The following is a 12,446-nucleotide window of genomic DNA, read 5'->3' on the forward strand; positions in this document are numbered from 1 at the left end:
CTTTTGGAAGAATGGTGGAAAATTCCAATAAACACACTCTGCAACCTTGTGGACAGCCTTCCCAGAAGAGTTGAAGCTATAATAGCTGCAAAAGGTGGACTGACATCATATTGAACCCTATGGGTTAGGAATGGGATGGCACTTCAAGTTCATATGTGAGTCAAGGCAGGTGGCCAAATACTTTTGGCAATATAGTGTTGGTATATAAAGTAGAGATAAGCTTTCTGACCTCATGCATCGCGTTCTTTAACATTCATTAACATTGTGGAAGTAATGTCAAAGCGCTTTGAGTACCTTGAAGGTAGAAAAGCGCTATACAAGTACAACCCATTTATTACTTTTCACCTGTCATACAAGTGTAAAAAGAAGTCAGTAACACTGTACTTTTACTGTAATACAAAATAAAGCAACGTTAATGATGTGTGACCACTTTTTAAGCATTCTTAACTATCATACAAGTGTAAAAGTGAACGATCTGGCGGTTCATATTTGGGCTCTGTGCATTAACCCCTGCTTTAAAAGACCCATCGTATCCAGATGAGCAACATTTTGACAAATAAGTTAAAATTCAAGTTAAAATGCCAATGATTGTAACACACACACTAGGTGCGGTGAAATTATTTTCTGCATTTGATCCATCCCCACAGGGGAGCAGTGAGCAGCAGCGGTGGCCGCGCCCGGGAATCATTTGGTGATTTAACCCCCAATTTCAACCCTTGATGCCGAGGGCCAAGCAGGGAGGTAATGGGTCCCATTTTTATAGTCTTTGGTATGACTCTGCCGGGGTTTGAACACATGACCTACCGATATCAGTGCGGACACTCTAACCACAATATTCTCTTTATGTATTTTATGCTCCTGAAAAGGAAACAAACAGTAATTTTCAATGATGTTAATTTATTGTTGAGTAATAGGTAGACAACTAACTGTACTTTGAAAACCCCCTTACTTGGCCAGACGAGATATGTTGCCCCCTCTTGGGGTGACATCAGTGCAGAACTGGAGCCTCAGGTTTTTAAGACTTGCATTGATTTCCTTCTAAGGAAACGCTGAAATCCCGAGAACTTCATACGCACAAAAAAAAAATTGGTCATATTAACATGTGTGCATGCATTAATTCAAGCACATTTCTTTCATACATCCCAATCAACATGGAATTGAGCACACACGTTGGCGCGATTGGTCATATTTAAATTAGTCATGCGCCTGAGATCCCACACTCTGCACAATCACAATTCATCGACAAGGATTTGGAGGAGCTTCTTGCTGAAGTAAAGGTGTGCCAAGATATACTCTTCAGCACACATATCTTTAGTGTTTCCAGTGAACAAAAGAGGACTTGAGTGGAATAAAGTGTCCGGGGCTGTCAATTTGGTAGAATCAGAGAACCGCACCCATGAATTGATTTACGTGGACATCGACTTAAACAAGTTGAAAAACTTATTGGGGTGTTACCATTTAGTGGTCAATTGTACGGAATATGTACTGTACTGTGCAATCTAATAATAAAAGTTTCAATCAATCAATCTATCAATCAGAAACAAAATAAGAAATAAGTGGTCCTGCATAAGGAAGAAGGTGAAGAAGAAGAAGATGGATGTAGCTAGAACAAATGAGGGGAAGGGAGAAAAAGTTTTGTGCTCAACCCTTTGAAAAGGTAGTTGCTGCAATGAAATGTAAAACTTTAGAAGAGGTGGGAGCACATGTGCTTGACTCTGATTACCCCCTTGGTAAAAAAAAAAAAAGTAAATGTAAATATATATAAGATAGGGAAAAAGACCTTGACAATGAATCACTTATGTCGGGCCCTCCTTCCAGGGTGACCGGCTGCAATGGATGTCCATTAGGTACAGTTACTGAATTGTTAAATTATCCATCCATCCATCCATCCATTTCCTACCGTTAACCCCTTTTCAGAGTCGCAGGGATGCTGGAGCTTATCCCAACTGCATTTGCGTGGAAGGCGCAGTACACCCTGGACAAGTCGCCAACTCACCAACACAGATAGTCAGACAACATTCACACTCACATTCACACACTAGGGCCAATGTAGTATTGCCATTCAACTTATCCCCAGGTGCATGTTTTGGAGGTCCTAGAGACCCCGAGCCCGGGGATTGAACCCAGGACCTTCTTATTGTGAGGCACACACTAACCCCTATTTTTCCACCGTGCTGCCCATTGTTAAATTAAATTAATATTGTTAAATTGATTAATTGTTGAATTAATAGATCAAGTGGGAGTACGGTCCATGGGTAACCAACCAACCACAGACCCTTGAGCTAATCCTACACGGTTACACCTTAGTTGACTGGCGCCCACACCTTAGTGATGGGTGAGTCCGTCACCTGCAACGTTCAGCTTAGCAAAACAGCCACAGTAAAGTTTATTCTTAGGGCAACAGTTCCCGATATCGAGGCTAGCCTGAGGAATCTGACTGGCAGATGGCTTAGACACAACAGACTCTTATAGTTAGGAGATGCCTCAAAAAGTGGAAAAAAAAATATTTGGTCCAACCAAGTCTCAGGCACTACGTTTCCATGCACTAAATTAGTCTGACAGTTTGCTTTTTTTGTATTTTCAAACCTACATGTGAAGTTTAAGTGTCCATGCACTTTTCTAATGCGACTATTGGTAATACGCTGGGGGCCCTTATTTCATTTTAGCACGGTTATATAAATTCCTTTTCCGGTTGACTCATGACGTCCCACTAGCCATCTGCGGATTCTTACAAATAGTTTTAAGTGATGTTCACTGTAATATTGGCACATATTACCAATATTGCGTCTCTAATGGCTATGCTGATGTTAAATAGCAGACAGCATCTAAAAATTATTTCAGATTGCGCTACGGACATGACGCTACTACCAGGAATGTACCTGGGCAGATGCAGGTCCGATGCAAAAAATAAACCAGCTGAGTTTTACGGACGAAAATCATGGAAACAAAACTTATGAATGTCTCAAAGTTCATTCATAAGGCTCTCTGGATTCATGGATGGATTTTTCAATCCGAAGGAAAAGTCAGTTCTTGCCCCGACTGATATCCAGAGGACGGTTGCTGTATATTGTTCTGCACTATCTTACCAGTTGTGCGGAAAGTTAATCAGTTGGCTTGCACAAATGCAGCGTGAAGAGGCTTGTGTACGCTTTATTAGTCGCCTTTAATGTACCTGCTTCATTATCTTTCATCTCATTCGTATTTCGTCCGGGTGTCCAAATTAAACCGGCATTTTATATTTCCTTTGCTAACTTCTTTGCTTCTATCATCGACGCACTTCAAAATTTTCAGTTCTTTTAATTTGTGAAGCAAATAAACAGTCTCCACTTCATTACAATTGTTGCTGTTTTTATTGAATGGTATCTGCTTACAGGTTGTATCCCACGCATAGAGACTGGCGCATGGTACGAAGGGTACTCTGGCGCAAACAACACCTCGAGAGATATGGTTTCCAATCGCATAATCCAGGTGTGTTAGTCAGATTTCTCCAAAACCGAACACAATGGGATTAAGGTGTTTCCAAGCATATTAGAGTATTTGAACTATTTGAGAAATCTGACTAATTTAGTGCATGGACACATACTGACTGAGTCCAATCAAGAAAATATTATTGTCTCTAATAACCTCATTGACTAACAATGTTTTGGAGGACAATGACCTGATATTTAAGAAACTCATGTGGTAGTCTTATTTTTTACCAGTGGTATTCATAGACATAACATTAATAAGAGCACGTTTAAAGGCCTACTGAAACCCACTACTACCAACCATGCAGTCTGATAGTTTATATATCAATGATGAAATATTAACATTGCAACACATGCCAAAAACGGCCTTTGTAGTTTACTACATTGCAATTTTAAATTTCCCGCAGAGTTTCCTGTTGAAAACGTCGCGGAATGATGACGCGTGTTTGTGACGTTATTGGTTGGAGGGGACATATTAGCCCAGCAGCACTTACGGCTAAAAGTCGTCTGTTTTCATCGCATGATTACACAGTATTTTGGACATCTGTGTTGCTGAATCTTTTGCAATGTGTTCAATTAATAATGGAGAAGTCAAGGTAGAAAGGTGGAGGTGGGAAGCTTTTAGCCTTTAGCCACACAAACACAATGTGTTTCCTTGTTTAAAATTCCCGGAGGTGAAGCTTTACTATGGATCAGAGCGGTCAAGCGAACATGGATCCTGACTACATGTCGACCGGCAGTTTTCGGTGAGAAAATTGTGGAAATAAGTCGCCTCTTACCGGAGATCAGCGGAGCTTCTGTCGTGCTGCAGCTGATCGTGACTTCCCTCAGAGGCTGGCGTCAACACACCCGTGGACACACCCCTCCGACTATCAGGTACTATTTAAGTCACTAAAACACTAGCAACACAATAGAAAGATAAGGGATTTCCCAGAATTATCCTAGTAAATGTGTCTAAAAACATCTGAAACGCTCCCAATGCAATCGCCTTTTTTTTCCTTTTTCTTTTTCTTGTCCGTCATTCTAAATTTCCTCATCCACAAATCTTTTTAATCGTCGCTCAAATTAATGGGGAAATTGTCGCTTTCTCGGTTCGAATAGCTCTTGTTGCTGGAGGCTCACATTATAAACAATGTGAGGATATGAGGAGCCCTTCAACCAGTGACATCACGCGCACATCGTCTGCTACTTCCGGTACAGGCAAAGCTTTTTTATTAGCGACCAAAAGTTGCAAACTTTATCGTCGATGTTCTCTTCTAAATCCTTTCAGCAAAAATATGGCAATATCGCGAAATGATCAAGTATGACACATAGAACGGACCTGCTATCCCCGTTTAAATAAGAAAATCTCATTTCAGTAGGTCTTTAACTAGTTTAGTGTGTCTCAGATGTGCGTTCGTGAGCCATGAAGTTGGTGTGAGGCAACAAACATTTCCAGGATTAATTCACTCTTGATACATGCAAAGCATTGCACTGAAAAAAGGTGTGCGCCAGGTTTTTGTGCATACACACGCTTAATACATGAAGCCACTGACGCATATAAGGTGTGTTTCGAAGCAGAGTTACGCCACACTTTCAATAATGCTACACTGACACTCTTACGCTATTACATGTTTATCAGCATTCATGGCAAATAATTACATAGAAACTCTTGCTCATTTTTTAAAGACAGCAGTCGTTTTTATTTGGCGCTGACTCAGTGCTCACGCATTTATTGATGGTAATGACGATAATGAAAAAAGCAGGTATCAATATAATTTTTACGTGTTGGTATTAGTGTTGTCTTGATACCGAAATTATTTAGATGCTTTTCAGTATTTTTCTAAATAAAGGGGACCACAAAAAATTGCATTATTGGCTTTATTTAAAAAAAATAAAAAATCTAACATATGTTTCTTATTGCAAGTTTGACCATTAATAAAATAATGAACAAACAAGACAACTTGTCTTTTAGTGGCACATAAGCAAACAAAGGCTCCTAATTTAGTTGCTTACATATGCAATATGCACTAACATATTGTGTCATTTATCATTCTATAATTTTGGAAAATTTATGAAGGACAATCGGTAGAAAATGAATGACTAATCTACTTGTTTATTTACTGTTAACATCTGCTTACTTTCTGTTTTATCATGCTCTATCTACACTTATGTTAAAATGTAATAATCACTTATTCTTCTGTTGTTTGATACTTTACATTAGTTTTGGATGATACCACAAATTTGGGTATCAATCCGATATCAAGTAGTTATAGGATCATACATTGGTCATATTCAAAGTCCTCATGTGTCCAGGGACATATTTCCTGAGTTTATAAACATAATATAAAAAAAATAAAATAAAAGAAAGATGTTGTGATGCCAAAAAATATCGACATCATCATAGTAGTATCGACTAGATACGCTACTGTACTTAGTATCCTTACAGTGGATGTTGTCAGGCTTGGTCAAAAGATAGGACTCAGATGCAGAGTAGGGATTAATTTTGCAGGTTTTTATTTTGAAAGCTTCCTTTCACCTCGAGAGTCAGGGCATTTCAATATAGCCTATAACTAAACTAGTCAGCGAAAAAGGTTCCAAAAAAGGAACAACCGAAATTCACTTCGAAAGGAGGAAAACACAAAAACAATAACAAACTATACTTGGTGTCTTGTATTCTATGAAATTTATTAGAAACAAAGAACGCTCCCACAGGGTGAAGAAACAATGGCTATGGAACTTCTACACTGTCTCTAATCTAACAAAGGTTAACAAAACATGTCACACAAAAAATTGCGGGAAAGGAAGAACTGTAAGAAAAAACTGTAAACTCACCACTTCGGCTGTAAAAGTATCCATCCATCCATCCATCCATTTTTCTACCGCTTATTCCCTTTGGGGTCGCGGGGAGTGCTGGTGCCTATCTCAGCTACAATCGGACGGAAGGCGGAGTACACCCTGGACAACTCTCCACCTAATCGCAGGGCCGACACAGATAGACAGACAACATTCACACTCACATTCACACACTAGGGACCATTTAGTGTTGCCAATCAACCTATCCCCAGGTGCATGTCTTTGGAAGTGGGAGGAAGCCGGAGTACCCGGAGGGAACCCACGCATTCACGGGGAGAACATGCAAACTCCACACAGAAAGATCCCGAGCCCGGGATTGAACCCTGACTATTCAGGACCTTCGTATTGTGAGGCAGACGCACTAACCCCTCTTGCTGTAAAACTAAATAACACAAAATCACTCTGCTGAGGAGGACAAAAAGAAAAGTCAAAATATCAACAAAGGAATCCAGGATCAAGGTATTCAAACACCAGACGAGGCAAGGCATGGACAAGATGCTAGAGAGGCACGAACAAACGAGACAATCTGGCACAGAACGAAAGGAGCTGTGGGCTTATAAGACACATGAGGGTAATGGGGAACAGGTGGAAACAATCAAGGATCAGGGATGATGTCAGACTGATGACACAAAAGGAAGGGCAAGTGACCTGAAGCGAGAGGAGAGTTACTTTTCAGACTAAAACATGCAGCTCACAAGACATCCCTCACCACGTTGTGACAGATGTTAGGTGTAGATCCACCGATGGCATTTGTTTGCATTTTGCTAATTTTCAGAGGCGGTATTGTACCGAAAATTATTCATTTGTATCGCGGTACTATACTAATACCGGTGTACTGTACAACCCTAGTTGTTATCGCCTTTGTATCAAAATATCGATACTTTTGACAACGCTAAATGGCGCATAAAAGATGAGAAATCCAATTCTTTTTACTGACTGGAGTTCTTATGAGTCACTCACTGAAGCAAATCAAGCACTTGGTTCACTTGAGACCTCCCCCGACTTGTCCTGCATTTAATCAGACCTTGACATGTTAGCCGCTTTCCTTTTTCAATTTAGTTTGCTGTAGCAGAGGTGATTAAATGGATGAATTAACGTAGGCGATTACCCGGGTGTCCCGATTTAGTCATAAAACAGCAAGTTTTGAAGGACTCGTCAAATACATGCTCTGCATTGGAGATAATGCGCCAAATGTTGCGTGCAAAGTTCTTTCTGTCGCTTAAGTTGCTAAAAACTGGAAGACTTTCACACCATATTAGGAGAAAATATTTCGTGTTTGCACTGTCACCTGAGCTCAGAACCAATGAACTCATGGAGGAAGTATGTACAATGTGTGTGTGTGTGTGTGTGTGTGTGTGTGTGTGTGTGTGTGTGTGTGTGCGTGCATGTGTGTGTGTGTGTGCGTTCAGAACCTCCTCAGCAACAATTTCCACATCCTGCCTAATTCTCAAAGGTCAGAAGCTTTCAGACAGCCAGCATCTTGGCTAAGCATGCATCCGATTTCCATTTGGGTCGGTTTCACTTTCGAGCCTCCTACCTTCCTGTTTCAGTTGCCTCCTACGGATCTTTGACGCAGCAAATCTAATAGCCATAAGTCTTATATGCATTGTGTCCTTCTTTCAACATATTCTTTATTCAAAATTTTAGCAGACAGGATAATAAATTGTGCATTTTTTTTTTTTGACGACCCCAGTAGAGTAACTAATGTACTTTACTGCCATCTACAGGACCGGAGTGGAACAATGTCACCCGGAATGTCACAATTGTCCAAACAAACAATCTTCCATGGTCCACCTGTCTGATTATTGATCCTTTTTTGCCCTTAAAGGCCACCGTAATTCTTGCGTATTACAATGGAACCTAGGTTGTTACTAGTAATGTGTTTGATCAGAAGAAAATCTATTCAGTATTTCCCTTAAGAAATAATGTAATCAATCTGTGTAGGACACTCACAAATATGAACACTAAACACATTTTAAAGAGAACAATTATAGTTTTACACAGAAATGTGAAATACTTATAAATGATGAATGAAATGTATAAATGAACATCCAACATATTTTTTTTTTACGTATTTGAAGACTATTGTCGGTGAAGACAACAATGAGCGGAGAAATAAGTGGGGAGAGTCACCTTTGTACTTCGCTACAGTTTCTTTCTGGCATTCGACAGTTTTTATCACCTTGTTTACCAAAGTACTGGTAATCCCAATTTTTTTTGGCTGGAGGATTATTTTGCAGTCGTACTCAAATAAAAAGTAGCGAGACCCACTATTTGTATTTTTTATTTGGGCATTCAATTCCGCAGAATGATAGGTGAAAATGGACGCAAATGGACTAGATTGTTAAGTATTGTTGTCTTTTGCTGTACAAAAACTGAGATGATATCTGAAACGCAGTACAACATTTAAAAATTTTTCCACGTGTTTTCATTGAAAACTGAAATTTCCAAAGATTATTTTTGCGCACGTTTTCGTCAAAAAGTGAATCCTCAAAATGTTGGTGTAAATTTTCTTTAAAATGTGGATCGCCAAATTTCGCTGAAATATTGAATTTTACAAAAAAATGGGGAAAAATGTTGGCACACGTTTCCATAGGAAACTGAATCATTGCCAGTTGAATCCTCACAATGTTGGTGCACATTTTGTCGAAAACTAAATCTTATGAGAAGAAGGTTAAAATGTTGGTGCAAATTTTCATAGAAAACTGAATCTCACGACAAGTGGGGTAAAATTTTGCCGCTTGTTTTCATCGTCCCAAGAGCTATTTTCTGTAGCCGGGTATCAGACCGCCAAGTGCCCTGCCTTCAGCTTCCGCCCAGCTCACAATGCACCCAACCTCTATGGCCCCTCCCATGAGTGGCGAGCCCATTGGAGGAGTGACCCACGTTGCCTTTTCGGGCCGACCACCATCGTGCCCCAACTCCGGGCCTGGCTTTAGAGGGGTGCCCCGGTGAGCTGCGTCCGGGCGAGGAAAATCTGGATCCTTTGTTTGTGTTCTTTATAGAGGTTCTTCGAGCTGCTCTTTGTCTGATCCCTCACCTAGGACCTTTTTGTCTTAGGAGACCCTACCAGGGGGCATGAAAGCTCCCAGACAACATAGCTCCTAGGATCATTGGGACACGCAAACTCCTCTACCATGGTAAGGTGCCAGCTCAGAGAGGCGATGAGAGCCAGTTGAGGTGGTTCGGGCATCTGGTCAGGATGCCACCGAATGCCTCCCTAGGGATGTGTTTAGGGCACGTCCAATCGGTAGGAGGCCACAGGGAAGACCCAGGACACATTGGGAAGTCTATGTCTCCCGGCTGGCCTGGGAACGCCTCGGGATCCCCCGGGAAAAGCTGGACGAAGTGGCTGGGGAGAGGAAAGTCTGGGACTTATTTTATCTTTGTGAAAATATTGGAGACAGTGTGTTGTCAAGCTTATGAGATGTGATGCAAGTGTAAGCCATTGTGACACTATTGTTCTTTTTTTTATTTTTATAAATGTCTAATGATAATGTTAATGAGGGATTTTTAATCACTGCTATGCTGAATTTATAACTAATATTGATACTGTTGTTGATAATATTCATTTTTTTTCACTACTTTTGGTTTGTTCTGTGTCGTGTTTGTGTCTCCTCAATTGCTCTGTTTATTGCAGTTCTGAGTGTTGCTGGGTCAGGTTTGGTTTTGGAATTGGATTGCATTGTTATGGTATTGCTGTGTTATGTTTTGTTGGATTGATAAAAAAAATTAAAAATCGATTTTTTTTAAAATGAGAATTGATTCTGAATCGCACAACGAGAAAATCGCAATTAGAATTAGAATCAAATTTTTTCCACACCCCTATCCAGCAGTATGTACTATTATAAGTGATCTTTTTTTGTAACATCGTGGGTAAATGAAGCGCACATTTGTAGTTGTTTCCTTATATTTCTGCACAATAACTCAGATATGGTAACACTAATGAGCAGTCGAGTAAACAGAGTCAGTGGGTCAACATTTTAGAGAAAATGTTCTTCAATAACCGAATCTTACAAAAAAAGGGGTAACATCTTGTTGCAATTTTTTGTCAAAGACTGAATCCTACAAGGATTAGGGCAACATTTTGGCACAAATTTTAATCGGAAACTGAATCCAACAAAAACTGGGGCGAAATGTTGCTGCACATTTTTGTCAAAAATGTAATCCAACAAAAAGTGGGTTCAACGAGAAGTTAGGTACCAGTTGTGTTTCAGGTCTGATTGCGTCATGCCTTCCATAATGTACAACATTACTACCTTTCGAGGTCTTAAATGGATCTTTAATCACGATCAATACTACAGTACTACTATTAATATTTTTTTCATCTTCCTTATTATTTTATGTAAAAAAAGAATTTTCTTCATAACTCTGATTGCCTAGGGTCATTTCTTGCCTTCTGTCATGATCCGTGGCCTGTATCATGTTTTTTGTTACATTCTGTTATTTTTGGAATACCTTAGTTCCTGTTTTGTGCACCTCTGGGTTTGTTTTGGTTTCTATGGGGGATTAATTTGGTTCACCTGCCTCTGGTTAGTGGTCGGCACGCTCACCACTGCCGACCACTAATCAGAGAGCTATTTGTTTGGTTCACGCTCCTGTTACGTCAGTTTTGCTTGTCTCCTAGCCCATGCTAAGTGTTTAGCTTCGCCTATTGGCACGTGTTTTCTTTCGACTTGTTTATTGTTCTTAGTGGTGCTTTGATTTTGTTCTGAGAATTAAATCATGTTCCTACCTGCAAGTCTTGTCCAGAGTGTTCTGTTTGCATCTGGGAGGAACAAACCTTGCAGCAAGCAGCAACCCCACCGTAACACCTTAAGATGTACAAAATACCATTTAATATATTTACAGTAAACTACAATTAAATGTTTTTTTTTGTTAAAGACTTAAAGGTTGGATAATGAGTCAGTTAGCAGTGGGCACACAAATATTTTTTTTTTTCAAAATTCCCAGACTTCTGATAGACTTGTGACCATGATATCTGTTCCTCTGTGGTCTCAGAGAGGATGTTTTGGTGTCCACATGATCTTCCTTGATTGACCGGGAGCGGCCTTGCCAGGAACGGCACACCACGCATGACCCTTTGCCAGAAATTTCCTCAAAACAACTCTTTCCTGTGCTTTCCAAGAAGTGGTGGACGCGTCGTAAAGGTTATGTTTAAAGGCTGTGGTTCTGCTGCTGCCGTGACGCCTCGCTTGCTGGCCCGAGTGACGATACCATGAAAGATTTGCGGCTAAAATCTTATCGCGCTTCATTTTCATGCTGCTTATCAGCAGGCAGCACAGCTAAGCGCTGCGAGGGGTCACGCTGCCCTCTGCACTAGGCTTTACCTTGAGTGAGTGAGTGTTTGCGCGCGCGCATGTGATTACACGGTCTTGGTGGCGGAACGGGAATGGTTAAAGCCGCCATTATCTCTCTGTGGGAAAAAAAGCCTGATTGTTGTCTGGAGTCATGTTGATATGCCAACATGTTCTGTCCTATTAGATCTCAGCGAGGACTGAAAGAAGCGTAAGAGAGATGGAAAAAATGACTCATTCTATGTGATGTATAGCAGGGGTCCCCAGCCTTTTTTCCACCAGGGACCAGTTTAATATATACATTATTTTCACGGACCAGCTTTTCACGTGTGGCAGATAAAAACAGCAAAAAAATTTGCATGAAAAATGAACTCACTATAACGCTGAAAGAAAGGGAGCCCTGGGCATGTACAATATACCAGTGTTTCTTAACCGTAGGGTGATCGCCCCCTAGAATGTAATATATGTGTTTTTTCAGCCGTGGTCCGCATAGGCCACAGCTGTACTTAGTTGTAATAAACTTTTCTACCACTTGTGGCAGTAATGACAATATAAAACAACAAGAGTGAAATTCATAGAGAAATTTCTTAAGTGCAAAAATTATGACTAAAATGGTATTTCCATTTGCACTTTAATTTTATTGACATTTTAGTTGAAAATATATTTATCATTAATTTAGTTTATATATTTTAGCAGAACATAATGTATATTGTATGTACATTTATTTTGTCTAATCAGTCTGACAAAAGCCTAAAGTTAATTTGTTAAATGAATAATTTAATCTTTGTGATTAACACAAGCTTTTATTGCATTTTACAAGGTAAGGAACTGTAAGTAGGTCAGATAT

At 40.0% G+C, this 12,446-nt stretch overlaps 1 long non-coding RNA gene across 4 annotated transcripts in view; it reads right to left on the reverse strand.

Annotated features, from left to right (window-relative positions):
• The window catches only part of LOC133553143 (uncharacterized), a 183,733-nt gene that overhangs the window by 48,844 nt on the left and 122,443 nt on the right, over positions 1–12,446 (reverse strand). For all 4 annotated transcript variants that reach the window (XR_009806860.1, XR_009806862.1, XR_009806864.1 and 1 more), the window contains one exon: positions 11,038–11,116. This is a non-coding gene — a long non-coding RNA (uncharacterized LOC133553143). The remainder of the gene's footprint in view (positions 1–11,037; positions 11,117–12,446) is intronic.

The sequence above is a fragment of the Nerophis ophidion genome, linkage group LG05 (assembly GCF_033978795.1).
Source record: "Nerophis ophidion isolate RoL-2023_Sa linkage group LG05, RoL_Noph_v1.0, whole genome shotgun sequence".
Classification (NCBI taxonomy): Eukaryota; Metazoa; Chordata; class Actinopteri; order Syngnathiformes; family Syngnathidae; genus Nerophis; species Nerophis ophidion.